Genomic DNA, 16884 nt, shown 5'->3' with positions numbered 1-16884 from the left:
TGTCTTGTGTTAGAGATAGTTGCCTGTCCCATTAAATTGATTGTTCACCCCCAGACTCCCTTTGCATTGCATGAATTACTTCTCCTCAAGACAGATTTAGTAGAGAAGGGGCGAGTCTAAAGAAGGTTGAACTTCATTTCTTGGTGCTCTTGGGAGTAAGACATCAGTCCCTTTCAGAGATCTTTAAGGTGACTCTACACTTAAGATGCCAGGTCAAATACACTGATGTTACCCCAGAGAGGTATCTATCTCAGCTTTTATTTAAAGTTTCTTTTTCTGGCATTCCAGTTCAGTTCTCGTATTTAATAATTTTGGGGGGGGGGGGGGGGGGGGGGGGAAGAAATCAATCCAAAGTATCTGCTGGAATTTAGATTTCATTCATTTCTTCCTCCCTCAGTCAACATTTGGAACTGTTGATCCCATCATTATTTAAATAACTCTTTACATAAATAACACACCCTTCTCACTCCATACTTTTTCTTTCCTCAGCTAAGCAAGCCTTGATTTTTCAACTTCCCCCCCCAGTTTGTTTTTGTAATGTTGTAGGCTGTTCTCAATTCTCTCAGAGACTTTCAAACTGTGGTAGATAAAAGCCAACAGGACTTTTAAGTGAAGAAGTAGGCCTCAGCAATGTCAAAGTGCAGTCATCTTCCTCCAGATACAATGCACAACACTTAGTTGTTCACTACAAGCTAAAAATTAGCCTTTGTTGTTGGTTTGTCTTGAAAATCATTATATTGCTGGCTCAAGTCCAATCTGGGGAAACACAGATGATTAGTCTGGTATGTTTTGTTCTTGACATCCATTGTGCTTGCTGCTCAGCATTACACTTTCCCCTGAGAGGTTGGAAATTTATAATTTAATAATTTGTTATGGATTCTTCCCTGGAAAACCTTTTATCTTCTCAGGAAAAAAAAAGTATTCTTATCATTCATGTAGCTTGTGATGTTACTCTCGATCATTAGTGGTACAGGCACTAGTTCTTGAAGTATTTTAGCATGAAATTCATTAGTTGCTAGACATGTGTGCATTTCTTGCAATTGAATAAATAGATTTTAGTAAGCGAGCTTGGGGCAAACCCAAGAAAACATAGAATAGAATCATAGGATCAACCAGGTTGGAAGAGACCTCCAAGATCATCCAGTGCAACCTATCACTCAGCCCTATCCAGTCAACTAGACCATGGCACTAAGTGCCTCAGTTTTAGTCATTTTATGAACATTGGGTGATGCTGTCAGCATTAAAAAACATGTGGAGGCTCACAATATAGTAGTCATGCAAGGTCCATCACAAGAAATCTAAGTGCCATGAACAGAAAGAGAGAAAAATTGAAATCATCTTATATCGTAGTAAATTAAGTATGGGGGACACAAAGTCCTTGATTCTGCATACTCTTCTTAGCATGTTTTAACCTGCTTAGATCAAAGTCTCACAGAGTACTTCTGGTGATCATTCAGGGATTAACACAAGCCAAGAGCATTTTTAGTTAGCAGTTTGTATAGAGCTACACTATTTCTTGACTAGGAGTATGACTGTAGCCATTTTATGCCAGTACCAAAGAGTAATCAAATGTACTGTAACTTTATTGTAATAGATGCATCAACGACACAGCAGGAAGAAGTAGATTCAAACTTCTCCAAAGTCCTGTTTAGATAAGGAGAGCGTTGCTGCATTTTAATTTGCTAATATGCTTGAGGACACACTGTGTGTGTGGTTAAATTCACATCAAAGAATCATTGGTGCTCCAAAGCTTGTGTACATATGTAGAGTGCAAATACACACAGAGACACATACAGACAGAAACTACAAATAAAGCATGTTTAACACAAAACATTTGGGGTGTGTTTTTTTTGAGATCATACTATGTGTACCTGGCAATATTTTTCACTAAGGGTGACTTTTGCTCAGAAGAATTGCTGTAAGCTTAGCTAGGAGAGGAAATTTTGTTTGCATCCGGACCAATATAGCAACAGAAAATCCTTCATGGTTTTTATAGCAGTAGGAGAGAACAAGGACACTGAAATCTCAAGTAGGTTTGACAGATTGGACTTGCGTTATGGCACACAGACCCACCCTAGATGTCGAGGGAATGTGCAAGCAAAAATATCATGATTGATCATGATCCTGTTCTGAAATAATTAGAAATACTTTATGTGTGTAAATTATACTTATAATATCTGAAGATGAAGTCCTAGGCTTGACAAGAATTTCACTGCTCTTGTACAGGGTATTCTCTCTGAGATAACATTGCAGAAGGAAGGTTCTATCCCCATGATCTCTTCATTATCATTAAACTATTATTTATAAGAGTTACACATACACAGAGAATGTCTAAGTCTCCATTTTGAGACAAGAAGTGCACTTTAACTGCAAAATATCAAATAACATTTTCTTCCCATACCAAAAAATTGCTGCAGACTATTCTTCTGCACATGCTTATGTAAACAGAGGACTCTGGCAGATCGTCAGGTGCAGGGAAATGCACCTGACTTGTGTTGGAAGAAACTGTATATGCAGGATGTGAAAAGAAGGAAGACCTCTGAAATAGTAAAATATCAACTATTTCAAGGGTTTGATCAAATCAAGAAATCTGAGGTTCCCTTACAAACCATGACAGACTGGGAATAAGAAGATAAGGTGATGAATTTGTGATTACTTTTGTAGAGAGGGTACTTTTAACAATCAGAGTCTTCAGTTCACAGGTAAATGCAAGGTCAAAACACTGGAATTTGCTGTTGGGTTATAAATCCATTGGCAGACTCAAAACAGTGAACATTAAACATTGAAACAACTAAACACAGATTTATAGATTGCCCTGGGTTGGAAAGGACATTCAAAGGTCATCTTGTCCAACCCCCTTCAGTGAGAAGGAACACCTCCAACTAGATCAGGCTGCCCAGAGCCACGTTGAGTCTGATCTTGAATGTCTCCAGGGATAGAACCTCAACCACATCCCTGAGCAATCTGTTCCAGTATTTTACCACTCTCACTGGAAAGAACTTCTTCCTTACCTCCAAACACAAAGAATATGTTTGGTTCTGCAACTGCACCTGTTTTATTCTGTTAGGTTTCAATTTTAAAAGATATACTCTGGCCTGGTTTAAACAAGAATTAATTAGCTTGAGGAATTCCTGTGTCTACAAGGTCAGACACAGATGAACACAAAAGTCCTTTTGATTCTAATAGTACCTGAGTCCATGGATTGGACTAGATGACCTTTAGAGCGTCCTTCCAATGCAAAACATTCTATGAGTCTACTTAATTCATCTCATCTAATTCAATCTTCTACAAAAGCAGCATCTAGTCCTAACCAGGGGGATCCTTTTATCATCTCTGGAGAGAGACAGGGGTCCTCAAAGGGCAATTTAGCTTGTCTTTCTCCATAGACTTCAAGAGAATGCTACCTTTCATGCTGATATGTTTTTGAAGTGGAGCTTAGGAAGCAACCCTGTCATCCACAAATTGACAATTTGTTCCAAATTGAAAAACAGAAGGCTCTTGATGCAGCAGATGTTTTATAAGCAAACTCATATGGAGTTTCCAAACCTTCTTCCAAATCTCAAAATCCACAGTCTTTCAGGTTTCAGTCTCTCAACTTTATACATGCAACTACTTCATATATTCTTTTAGTAAAAATTAAAGGGCACCAAATCTCTGAGATGGCAACATTTGCAGAACATTTCTATGTCAAAATGTTCCAGAAGAATTTGTAACAGACAAATTTCTCGTTCAAAAGCTTTTCAAATGTATTTCAACAGGCTTTTTGGGTTAAGTATCTGGGTAACCACACAGTTTCTAACAATGGGAGTATGATTAAAGGAGGGCAGCTTTAGGCTAGATGTTAGGAAGAAATTCTTCACAGTGAGGGTGGTGGAACAATGCAACAAGTTACCCAGGGAGCCTGTGGTTGCCCCCTTCCTGGAGGTGTTCAAGGCCAAGTTGGATAAGACCTTTAAGCAACCTGGTCCAGTGGAAGGCATCCCTGCCCATGGCAGGAAGGTTGGAACTAGATGATCTTTAAGATCTTTTCCAACCTAAACCATTCTATAAATGATATTTTTTGATATGTTTTACAACTTCACCAGTTGGACAGCACCATAAACAGTAGTTTAGAAGTATTTTTGAGCATCACTGCTGCCCCAGGAGTCTGAGCACTGTGTATAACACCAGTGCATATTCACTTGAGGAGTTGCAGGCATCGATTTCATTAATAATAGGCAAGCAGACAGACATCCTCTATACACAAAGACCAGCTGAGCACAGAGACAGCCAAGAGTCCTCAAAAACTTCATCTCAAACAATCTGAGGAAAGCACTAACTGAAAACATAAGATTAGGCTTTCTGAATTAAAGGATAGCATTTCTAGTGAGATATACAATTCCAACTTCAAATGGGTTAGATGCTATTTCTGTTTCAAAAGAGACTACAATCACAATTTAATTCAAGCACATGTGGCTCCACATTGCTTTAACAGTCAGGCTTTACTGATCTGATTGCAGGATCAATAGCATAGTTTGCATGAACTTGCTGAAAGTCAAGCAACATTTACAGTAAGTTATTGAATCAGGAAAGAGTCTGTATGAAACAAAAACCTGCATGGACTAGACAAAGTTTTCTAAGCAGGTGGTATGTTTGAACAACTTATCTTCTCTTTGTTTGTTCCTACTGGCCTAATGTAAGCTTTGATGTAGAACTGAAAGACGTAGTACTGAACTGATGAAGTACTGAAAGAACTGATCTTTTTAGATTGTACAACTTAAGGGCTTTGTTTTGTGCCTGTAGGCAACTTACTTCAATTAGGACTGGGGAGCATCCACAATTCCCCCTTGAGTCTAAAGTGAAAAGGGCAGTCAGGCCTGAGGGATTTCCAATAAAAATTCCTTAAAAGGTATTTCCCTCAATATACTTGAGTACCTGAGATCTTCAGAAGAAAAATAACTGCTCTTTGATGAGGTTCCATATATTAAACTCCAAGTCACCACAATTACAAGGAAATCTTACAGTTGTGTTTGCAGGCAGACAATGCAGTGGCATTGCCCTGGAGTGTGTCCAGAGAAGGGCCACAAGGATGCTCAGAGGGCTGGAGCAGCTCTCCTGTGAGGACAGACTGAAAGAGTTGGGGCTGTTCAGTCTGGGGAAGAGGAGGCTCCCAGGTGACCTTCTTGTGGCCTTCCAGTATCTGAAGGGGGCCCACAAAAAAGCTGGGGAGGGACTTTTTAGGATTATCAGGGAGTGACAAGACAAGGAGGAATGGAGCAAAGCTGGAGATGGGGAGATTTGGACTGGATGTGAGGAGGAAGTTCTTCACCATGAGAGTGGTGAGAGCCTGGAATGGGTTGCCCGGGGAGGTGGTTGAGGCCTCACTCCTGAAGGTGTTTAAGGCCAGGCTGGATGAGTCTCTGGGGAGCCATGGCAGGGGGGTTAGAACTAGATGACCCCTGTGGCCCCTTTCAACCATGGCTGCTTCTCTGATTCTGACAAGTTTGTTTGCTTGTATACTTTCTCCATGTTAGCAGTAAAACTAAGAGGAAACACATCACAATGTATAAGACACAGGTGGCTGTTATTTGGGATGGAACATTACATATAGTCATTTGATGACCATTGTGCTTCCAGTAAGTGAAGAGCTACAGAGCTCCACTAAACATCACTTGAAATGGGAAACTCATAGACAGCCTAAATCCCAAGTATTCACAAAGGGAAGGCTTTAAACTCAATAGCAGCCTAAAAGTCTGTAAAAATAGCTCTACTTTGCCTATATAATAAATATTGTGAAAGCAGGTTTAAAAAGTGCCTTGCTTACCACAGGTTGCAAAGAGGAGTAAAACAAGTCTGACCTTAGTCTCAGTGGCTCCAGGTTCTTTGTCCTCTTTCCCATGGTTTCTTCTCCCCAAAACAGAGAGAGGGAGAACACAAAAACATGTCTGGGCAAGCCAGGACATGTGTAAGCCTGTTTCGGCCTAGTCAGGCCTACCATGACAGGAGAGCTGCCATGCAAGTAGACATCAGCCCAGAGGGAGCAGCACTTATGGGCCCACAGAGTCATTTGCTTGAGTCTGCTTCAACTCTGTGTGATGAAACACTAAAAAGCTGATCTAAGGGACACTGGGATTTAGTGTACCCAAACAAAAACCTGGCACAATGAAAACGGCATGTGCTGCATTGTGAATCTGGGATTTTGTTCTCCTCTTCAGCCAAATGAAATGTAGTCCTCTACTTGCTGCCTGGATTTGAGTAATTAGCTTCAGATTTCTATTCAGAACTGCCAACAGATGAGAGTTCACACCTAGGGTTGTGACACCCTCATATTCAGTTGCCCAAAGAGAGTCCTTTCATTAAAGATCCCTGGAGTTTTTCACCTGGTCTTCAGCTGTTGCTCTAGAAGTGCATGTGTCTTCTGAAGACCTTCTGTGACAATTATTGCTGCTGATATCTCAAATGCTGTAGCCACAAAATACATTATATCTGTTAATGTGAGGCACCACTGATCAATATGTATATAAAGAGCCTTTTATAAGTCATCCAAGGGCAAACGATTTTATGAATAGCTGGTCTTACTGAGAGAATTTTGTTGATCCTTCCTGTGCAGTCTTAAACTGATGAGGCTTCTGTTGTTTCTCCACCTGCCTAAAATAAACCTTGCCATCTAGTTCTTACTGCTGAAGACAGTTAACTGCAAGTGCAAAGGCTCTGCATAGCTGCATTTCACTCCAAAACAAGTGACATATGTTGTGTATATTACACCACGATCCAGAAAATGTGATTCTAGCTTGGCAGAAAAGAAAAAAAAAAAAAAGAATATTTGCCCATGGAGATTTTTTCTTTGCCTTTTTTTTGGGGGAAACAATATTTATATGCAACTAACAATCTACCTTTTCCATGTCACTGAGTGGAACTTTTCAGAAATAACAGAGATAAGGTGCTTAGCAAATACCACAGCAATAATGCAGAAAAAAATGACAACCTAATAAAGAAATCATTTTCCCAAAACAGACAAAAACCCACAAAGCATTTAGAGGAGATTTTAGTTCTGACACATTTTCATAACCACATCAAATTGATGTATTTCTAATATAGAATCATAGAATGCACTGGGATGGAAGGGACTGCTAGAGGTCATCTAGTCCAAACCCCCTGCAGTCAGCAGGAATACTGCCAGCTAGATCAGATTGCTCAGAGCCCTGTCAAGCCTGATCTTGAGTATTTCCAGAGATGAGGCTTCCACCATCTCCCTGAGCAACTTGCTGTAGTGTTCTACACTACATCCTCATGGTAAAGAGCATCTTGAAAATCATAGAATCAGTCAGGGTTGGAAGGGATCACAAGGACCATCTAGTTCTAATCCCCCCTGCTATGGGCAGGGACACCCTACCCTAGTTCAGGATGGCCACAGCCTCATCCAGCCTACTCTAATCTGAAGTGCCCAATTGAAATATACCCTTCTCTAGTTTAATATAGATCCTTTTCTTCCCAGCAAGCCCCCAGTGCTTGTTTTAACAACAATGTTTAGTAGTTAAATAAAATCTCAACTCTTTCACTGCTTCAAGTAGGAAGCTAATATGAATGCTGGAATGTAGGCTTCATTATTATTTACACTAGTTTGCAATGCATACCATTTTAATTTACAAATGACTAGACAGAAAAAGCCAGTCCTACACTAAGAATGCATGCAACATGGGATTTTGATGAGATGGCAGAAGCATCCCAGAAACAAAGATTATTCCATCAATAGCTAGAGTGGTGTCTTTGTAATGAAAACGTGTACTGTCTCATTATTCACTCCTGTGCTGGCAACCACCACTGCAGCACCTCTGTTCAAACCGAGGCCCATGGTGCACAGGTGAGCTCCTTAACACCCAGCCAAACGTGACCGTGTTTATTTGCTAGGTACTATCTCCTACACCCATCAGTTCAGGGGCTGTGGAAAGCTCAGCACTCTGTCAATCTATTTGTGCCATTTATAGTTCAAATCCATCAGCCAGCACTGAGTTTCTTTCTGTGTTTTCCCATCCAACTTGGTGCACTCTCTCTTGACTCAGTCCCTCCCCACCTCCCCATGAGCAGCTCCAGGGTTTTGGTCTGAGAAACAAGTGACAGACAGCTGATAGCAACACTCTCACTCAGCTGTTCTGCTTCTAGACATCTCAGCTCAGCACATTTCTAATCCAGTCTCTGAGCTCTCAGGAGACATGTCAGCCTTACTGTCTACACATGGCACCGGAGCTTCAAATGCTTTTCATAGGAAGGCACTCTTTGGCATCTACAGCTCTATTCTTCTCACAACCTGCTCTTGTATGATTTAGGACTATAATCCCATTCAATTAAATTAAATTTGATGTTATTTACAGTTGCCAGTATTGCAGCAGAGCAGAACAGTTCCTAACAGGAATCACCACAAACCTCACAGCTAAATACAACTGCTTCCTTACCTGCAGTATACTTGCTTTATTGCCAGGAGCCTGAATGCACAAAAAAGGGGAAACCAAGAAAATAATTCAGACAAGATCCCATAGCAATCCTATGAGCAGCAAACTAACAACTCTTCTACATGTCTTTTCTCTGCATTTTGGCTCTTTGCAAAGCAAATTATTTGTGACAAAGAAGGATTTCCTATATGAGCTTGTAAGGAGTCATTCACACCCACAACAATATACAAGTCATTCAGTAAAAGTACTCTGAATAATAAGGAAAGAACAATCAAACTGAAAGCCACCTTCCTCCCTGTTACACGGAGCTTGATTGTACTTACATCTCCCTGTTTGTGTTGGTGTCTGACTGGCGAGGCTGTTTCTCCAGGTTGAGAAACTCTGCTCTAAACAAAACGAATTGATCTCTCTATAGCTAGAACATCACTGCTTCCCTCAGAGCAAGTCCAGACACTTCTGAAGAACTGAAGACTTACAGCATTTTTTTCTTAATTAAATGATCTCTGCTTCTTCCTCTGCCTTTCACAGCTATTTGAAGCATTTTTCTCATTTGGAGTCCTCCATAGTGTTCAATCTCTGCTGTTTTCAAGCAAAAATTTGAACTTTCACTATGGAGAACGTCCTAGTTTGCTTAAGAATAGGCAATCTAACATGAAGGCATTATTAGAAGCTGTTTGACAAATTCAAAATGTACCTTTTTTCAATAACCAGGCTTAAACCAAGCTCCAGTCAGTAGGAGGAGAACAATGGTGCATCAACAAATGCAGCACAGGGGGGGTTGCTCTTCTCCACTTTTTTGTCTAATTATTTTAATCTCTGAGGTAAAGCTTTGCATAAATCTTGTAAAGAAAAAAAAACCTCTTGAAGGCTCTGAATTTCTACCCTGCTAAGCACAGAAAGCTCTGATGACTCACTCCAAAGCTTTCCCAAACTTATCTGAACATGTTTGATGTGGGATTTGGTTTGGGGATGCATAGGCACAAGTACATTCAGTATATTCTGGAGTTTCTGGCTCTAGTCTAATTGGAAGGATTTCAAAGCAGCCCTTGAGATTGCCTAGGGCCCCAGCAGGTAGAAACAAGCAAATACTGAAAAAAGAAGTCCAAAAAACTAAAGCCAAGCCACTTCAAACACTCAGTAGCTTTGGGTTTGGGTCATTTCTAGTTCTAGTGAAGACCTAGAATATTATCACAGCATACAGCTTCCAGCTCCCTTGCAAAACTTGCCCATGGCACTCTGAGAAAGTTGCCAGAGAACTTTGGCCTCATTTGTGTGCCCCTTGACTGCTCTCCTCAGGAAAGCAATGCTTCAGAGCCGCCTCCTGGTTGTCACCTCCACAGACAGGGGTCCTTGCAGCAAGATACAGTACCACTGCTACCTTGTGTTTGCTCTGTGATACTGAACAACTGTTCTTCATAATATTATGAACAGAGAGCTCTGGAAATGAGCTTCTGATTAGAGACAGTGCTTAAATCTGTTGAACAGCTACGGTATAGACAATGCTGCAGCTTGCTGCAACATACTTGGTGCCCTGGGATGATGTTACAAAACTGCTCCAGGGAGATCTGCAGGGTATGAGCTTATGTCCTCAGCCTTCCCTTCTCCTCTTGAGCACCTTCCCCTAGCCTGTCAGCAGACATATCCCTTCACTCAGGATTTACCCTTCTGCTAAGGCCAGGCATCTGTAAAGGCCATGAAGAGAGGAAGAGGCACAGCCAGCCACCTCCTGCACCAAAACACCACCTTGCACACTTATACTGAGGTGTTGCAACAAAGCCAATGATACACGGGAACAGGCAGCCTCAACCACCACCCCCTCTTCAGTCAAAATCATAGAGACCTACTTTAGTGTAGAAAGTCTCCTCACAAACCCTGTTAATCATCCACATTTAGCTGAAACTCCAACAGCACGTACACCTCAGAGAAGCTGCTAGCTTGGAATGGCCTAAGGTATCTTGAAGCACTCTGCTGGGAATGGAAAGAGAGAAGGACACATAAGTGAATCTTAAGTTTTGAGGAGAACTATATTGAAATCAAATCAAAAACCTACCCCAAACCTCTAAAACTTTTATTTCCTAAACTAAAACTGAATGGAGACTTTTGAGCATTTAAAACTGTGTAAGGTTTTGCCTTTCTTCGCTTCTAGTTCTGTACAGAGCTACAGATAATGGGCAGGACAACTCAAACTACCCATTCTGTTAGTACAAATCCAGGAAACATTGAAAAATGTTAGGAAAAAAGAACAAAAGGGTTAGACAATGTTACTCCAACTGAGGAGAATTTGCTAAAGAGGAACCAGAGAGGTGGCAGATGTCCCACCTCTAGAAAGAAGCACTCTAAATTTGGAAACCTTTGTCTGTGCTGTCGTGTGTGTGTGTATATATATATATAAATATTATATACACATTGTATTGTATTACAACCTGCTGTTTTGAAGTGAACATTAAAAAGTATCACTCTTTAGCAATGTCTCTTGGAAAGACAAGTCTGGGAAAAGCGGCTGCTACCAGCATTTTTAGAGCTTCAGTTGCTGCTCTGGTAGCAAATCCAAAGTCTTGATCTAATTTCCTGTATTTTATCAAGGTTATAATTAGCTTTAAACTTGTGATGAAGACCTGCAAAGTTGAGGTAATCAACTTGTTTGTAGCCAGGACTACACTTTTGCTAGAGATCTCATCCCAAATCCTCCCAGGGACTTTACCTATATGGTGATACACTATTATTTTACCTGTGATAAAAGTCAATTACAAAGGACCAGGATCATTTAGTCACTACACCACCTCAGTTTTCCTTTCCTATTTGACACTTAACAGAGGCCTTCCAGCATCCATCAGAGAGCCAGACTGATTTTAAGCCTCAGAATGTTATGAACTGTCCTTCATCTGCTCCTCTAATCACCAGAATTTGTAACGTGCTCATCTGTTCCCAAGCTCCACACATGCACTGGATTCTGAAGCCTTAAATTTCTGTACAGCTCACTTCCTGCAAGCTCCGAGTCTAGGGTGTGAAACTTGCTTAAAGCAGAAGAGGATATGTTTTATGTCAATATGTTTGCACATCAAACAAAACTGAAATCCTATCATGCTTTGGAAAATCTATTCCAGCTCAATTTACCAGGCAAATGTCACAGGTAAATATCAAAGCATAACGTCTACACAAATGTACTTTACTCCTTCAGTGACAGGTCTGAGAGTGAGCAGTCTTTTAGGAAATAGTATTTCTGGATATGCTTGGTAACTAGAAATGATGCTTCTTGTCAAAAGGCAATTATTTCTGCTCTTTATCTGCTTGTTTCTCTTACAATAGGAGACAAAACAGAATGATTCTCTCTGTGGTACCATCAAGGAAAACAAAAACAAACAAACAAACACACTCCCCCCCCCCCCCCCCGCTCCCTCTCCCCCAAATGCACCAAATCCAAATCCCAAACATTTGCAGACTCAAATAGTAAAGTATAACAAAGCACTACATAGAGACAACAGCAACAACAACAAAAATGTAATTAAAGATATTTGAAAGGCACAATTTTTTCTGCTTTCTTTCTGTTTTCTGTACCTTTTTGTTGTTTAGTCACCTGCCATCAATTTAAAAGGCCACCTCTGTCAGAGACCTTTCTCCAAGTAACACTAAAGAACTCATTCTATTGCCTAATTACAATAATTTGTATCCCTGTGTGTATCCTGAGACAACATGCTAGGATTAGTCACAGAGTTCCAGGGTGAAAAATAGGAATAAGAACACTGAAACTTCTAACTTTGTGTTAACCCTGATATTCTCGACTCTGAGTGAGGAATTTTGTTTTAGATCCTGTTTCAGCACTATGAAAGTGAGAAGGCTGCAAAGAACACTATCTTAGGACTTAGTGCTTCTGCCAGTTTATGTCACAACACCACACTTATTTTAATGAGGGGGTGTTACATTTCACATCTGTCTATGATAACTGGATTAAAACAAATGGGAACAGACACGAAAGCCAGCGAATTCTAAAGTATTAGACATTTCTACTGCTATCAAGAGCACTCCATTGAATTAGAGGAGACATTGTATTGAAATGATAAACAGTTCCTTTATCAAAAAACACCAACAAAAAACAAACTTCATTAATCTGTTATAAAACCAAACCACATTGGTTAAAGGCAGATGGAAGTGTTTATTCCTCCTCAGTTTCCCTGAAGAATTTTCTCCTAAGATTCTGGCTCTGGTTGCTGGCAGAGAAGACAAACTCAAACATGCAATAACATGCTCTAGCCCGGTAGCTTCCATGTTGCCAGTCCATGAATGCCTTGAAGGAGTTTCAGTACATTAGTTATAAAGGGAGAAGACACTATCTGCTGAACAATGAAGCCCTGCAGTTTATCCTCCCATCACAGCAGTGTGTACAACTGTTGTCTGAGCAGAGCACTGTGTAATGTCATGCACTACATGTTGTGATCTGTTCAAGCCCCACACCTCTAGCAATTCTTCACTAACAATGTCTCTCCTCTTATCCTCCTGTAGCAAAGACCAAGGGGAAAGACAGCTGCATGCTACTGGCTTTTGACCCACACTAAAAGCAGTTACAGTCACCTTTACTTCCGTCTCACAAAGTGGAAAAGGCATCTCTTTCCTTCAGACTGAACTTACCCCTGGACAAGAACTGTGAAAGAAAAGCCTTATTTTCCCCCCTTATTTTCAAAAAGCTGTGTTGTTAGACTACATAAGAGAGTGAAAGACACAAGAAAAGCATGAGAAACAGGACATTGCTCCAGGTTAGCCTTTGTACTGAATTTAGAGGATAAAATAATTAGCTTGCAATTTTCTGTGGAAGGAACAAATGCTAAATAACATTTCAAAATTAAATACCACTCAGGCCATCATTCTAATGGCTTGATGTGACATCTTACAAACTACAGCTGGTTCAACCACTAAAAAAGATATACTGCTTTTAATAAAGGAGGCAGAGAAGTAATTTCCACTAAATCCTCATTCAGCTTTTACTCTATTTTATATTTAATAACTTCTCCCTCAGTAATATATTCTAAGCAAATCCACTCTACCTCAGCAAATAGAGTCACATGTATTTACTCATGAGATGTTTCTATTGCTAAATGAAATGTCTAACTGCTCTAAAAAAAACCCCAGTTAGCATACTTCATTAATTTGGTATAAATATTTATATAATTGCTTTATAAATCTGTCACCTATACACCATTTTCTATGGAAAAATTGGGAGGTATTTTAATACAAACAGAACATGTGACTATAATCTTTAGTTCTTTATTTTCTTGATAATTTTGAATCAAAGTGCTAATAACATATTCTTGCTCATCACAAACTCAAATACCAGGTAATTCTTTTTCCATTTGATGGCACTGTTCACTCTTTTTAAGAAGGATGTTTACATTCTGTTATGCCTTTTATTCTCTTAAATTCTTCTGCTGTTCTACTGCTAACTTCTATAAACTGCCAGCAGTGTTTCTAGAAGAGTAGGAACCATCATGTCTTCGGTGTTTCCTTCACAACTGCCTGAAGAGAACTAAATACATGGGTGTATCATGGGTAGAGCTATACATGCTACTCAGCTCTGTTAACCTAGCCTCATTAACACTGTTAGCACTGTTGCCTGAATTTGTTCTCTGGTGAGTCTCCCAAATCTCATCCCACTTCTCAAACCAGATCCAAAGACATGAAAAAAACCCAAGCCTTTCCTCCAGGCACAGAATTTTTTCAACTCTGCCCACATGATCTGGAAGATCATAAGGTCTGGAACAAGTACAATTCACTCACAGTGAAGTTCCATGCATGTAAAAAAAGCATGGCTACAGACTGAGATATTATATTCCTTGAAATCTAGAAAGGAGCCAATGCCCTGGAGTTCACTCTAGTTAAACTCATTTTCACAGCAAGTTCTGTCAAAGGTTTCCTTAGGCTGCATCATGATTTCTATTTCTTCTATTTCTTAACAAAAGAGAGTTGGTGTCCTTGCAGGTGTTCAAGAAAAGACCGGATGAGGCACTTAGTGCCATGGTGTAGTTGATTGGATAGGGCTAGGTAATAGGTTGGACTGGATGATCTTGGAGGTCTCTTCCAACCTGGTTGATTTTATGATAAAGGTCTTGACACAAACCATAGTCGTGGTATGGATGAATAAGACAGAGAGCCCATCCTAGTCTTAACCACTTGTTCATAAGTTAACCTGAGCAGTATGAGAAGACTATAGTTCACCTGGCTATAAGACACCTTCTGCACTTCACTGACTGCCAAGACCCTTGATTTCTCTAGAGGTAAAACTGGGGATAGTCACCATGTGCGAAACAGCTATCAAGCATTTACATCCTAGTCCTGCACTGAGTAGATGCTTTACCTGCTGGCTGCTCTGCAGTAAAGCAGGGTCAACAGTTCACCCTTCTTCAATTTATGTCATTGATTTGGCTGCATACACTATTTTGGTAGATGCATCACAACTTGAGATACAGATTTCCATGGCACTGCATGCTGCAAGACATGAGACAGAGGCTGGTGCTGTCAAGGAAAGAACACTTCATTTTTCTTTCAGAATAGCTAATGCACTCTCTCAAGGAAAATTCCAGCTGCTCCATTCATGCTGGTTTACCCTTCAGAATGAATCAGCTGCAGCTTGAATTTTAAAACTGCACAGACCCATTTGGGTTTAACTCATTGACAAATTAAGGTTTTGGTGGGAACATTTTCTTTGAAGTTTTCACTGATGTCTACACTTGAATTTCCAGTAGCTGAAATTCACATTCCACTCTGTCAAGATACACATTTCAGTTAAAAAAAAAACCAAGCTAATAACTGTGTCATGTTTCACACTTGCTGTGTGACTTTCATGGTTCTCATAAGCACATGAGTTTCTCTACATTTTATCTGAAAGAAATAAAAATAGAGCCAGTCTCTCATAAAACTTCCTAGGCAGGAATCAGTGCTGTGCCTCCTCCATAGTCAGGATGACAAGCAAGATCCACAGTGTATGTCACCTCAGTCTGTAGAGACACAGAAATAACAGCTTTGGTAGAAAGCCAAAACAGTTATTCACTAGGCAAAACCTGCCCGTTTTGTCATTTCCTTATTTTCTCACTTCTTACACTCAGCCCCCACCTTTCACTGCCTTCTGAGTCCCAAACCTATTAATTGCTTAAATTTGATGTCACTACTTTACTACATTTGTCCAGTAGAGTCCTCCATTAAAAAACAAAAACCAAACTACAAACAAAACTGCATTTGAAGAGGCTGAGTCTTTCCTAACAAGGAAGCTGTGATGGTTTGGGCCTGGCTGGGACAGATGACCACCAAAGCCACTTTAACACTCCCCTTTTTAGAAGGACAAGAAAGAAGGAGAGTATAACCAAAGGCCTGTGAGTCAAGATAGAAGTTAACAGAATGAAAAGCAAAAAGCAAAGGCCATGCACAGAAGCAAGAGAAAAGAAGAGAAAGATGTTTTTACTGGCTATAAGCAGATAACATTCAGACACTAGGAAGCAAGGCTCCACTACATGTAGTGGTTGACCTGGAAAACAGATGTCATCGACAAATGTCCCCATACTTCCTTCTTTCACTCGGCTTTTATGTCTGAATGGCCATCATCTGGCATGGAATACTCCTTTGGTCAGTTTGGGTCAGCTGGCCCAGCTGTGTCCTCTCAAGATATTTCCCACCCCTCACTATACTCTCGTGGCAGAGGGAATGTTGGAAAAGCAGTCTTGGTGCTTGGCTCAGCAGTAGCCAAAATGCTGCAGTGTTATTAGCACCCAGCTATGGCACTGCAAAACACAGCATTAGAAAGACACTGTGGGGAGAATTGACTCTAGTTCAACCAAACCCCATACAGAACCACAGGAACAAGATGTGCTTCCTGGTGGCTCATTTATTGCATAACTGTTTGCCATCTCCATGGCACCTGTGATTTGAGACAAGACAACTTTGAGAAAATTTACAAGGCAACATCCAAAGGCACTTAGATTTCAGATAAGAAATGCCTTGCCTGCACAGGTGTTTCCCTCCATTAAGAGACCTCTGCCATGTATTCCTGTGAAGGTTTGGCCTAAGCATCTTCTGTCCCTCATAAGTGAGCTCATGCCAGCATTCATGGTTGTTAAAGGATGCAAGCCATGCTAGCACTCTTGCAAAATACCTTTCTAAGACAGGCTCTCTAAAGTAGAGCTCTAAGGAATAGTAGAGACTGAGGCATAATATGGCACTCATTCTACCAAGTCTGGGAGAATTGCCCAGCTTCCCACTATCATCCATCTCCAGCTGATTCATGACAGCAGCGCTGGCAAGAGCTTTCCTGTTCTACTTGGAAATGATACATGACTCTGGGTGATATCCACTGGCAGCTGGGCTCGTTCTCGTGGATCACTTGCAGAAGAAGGCAGCAGTGACTTGAACTGGCTTGAGAAGCCCATTCTCCTCGAAATAGCAAAGATGACCTTGGGCATTGCACTGAATGGTGGGAGAT

General features: G+C 40.6%; 1 long non-coding RNA gene across 1 annotated transcript in view; it reads right to left on the bottom strand.

The window, feature by feature from the left end:
* The window catches only part of LOC135181405 (uncharacterized), a 63317-nt gene that overhangs the window by 15016 nt on the left and 31417 nt on the right, over window positions 1-16884 (bottom strand). The window lies entirely within an intron of this gene.

The sequence above is a fragment of the Pogoniulus pusillus genome, chromosome 14 (genome assembly GCF_015220805.1).
Source record: "Pogoniulus pusillus isolate bPogPus1 chromosome 14, bPogPus1.pri, whole genome shotgun sequence".
Taxonomy (NCBI): Eukaryota; Metazoa; Chordata; class Aves; order Piciformes; family Lybiidae; genus Pogoniulus; species Pogoniulus pusillus.
Note: the sequence above shows the minus strand (reverse complement) of the source record. Positions and strands in the feature narration are given on the sequence as shown.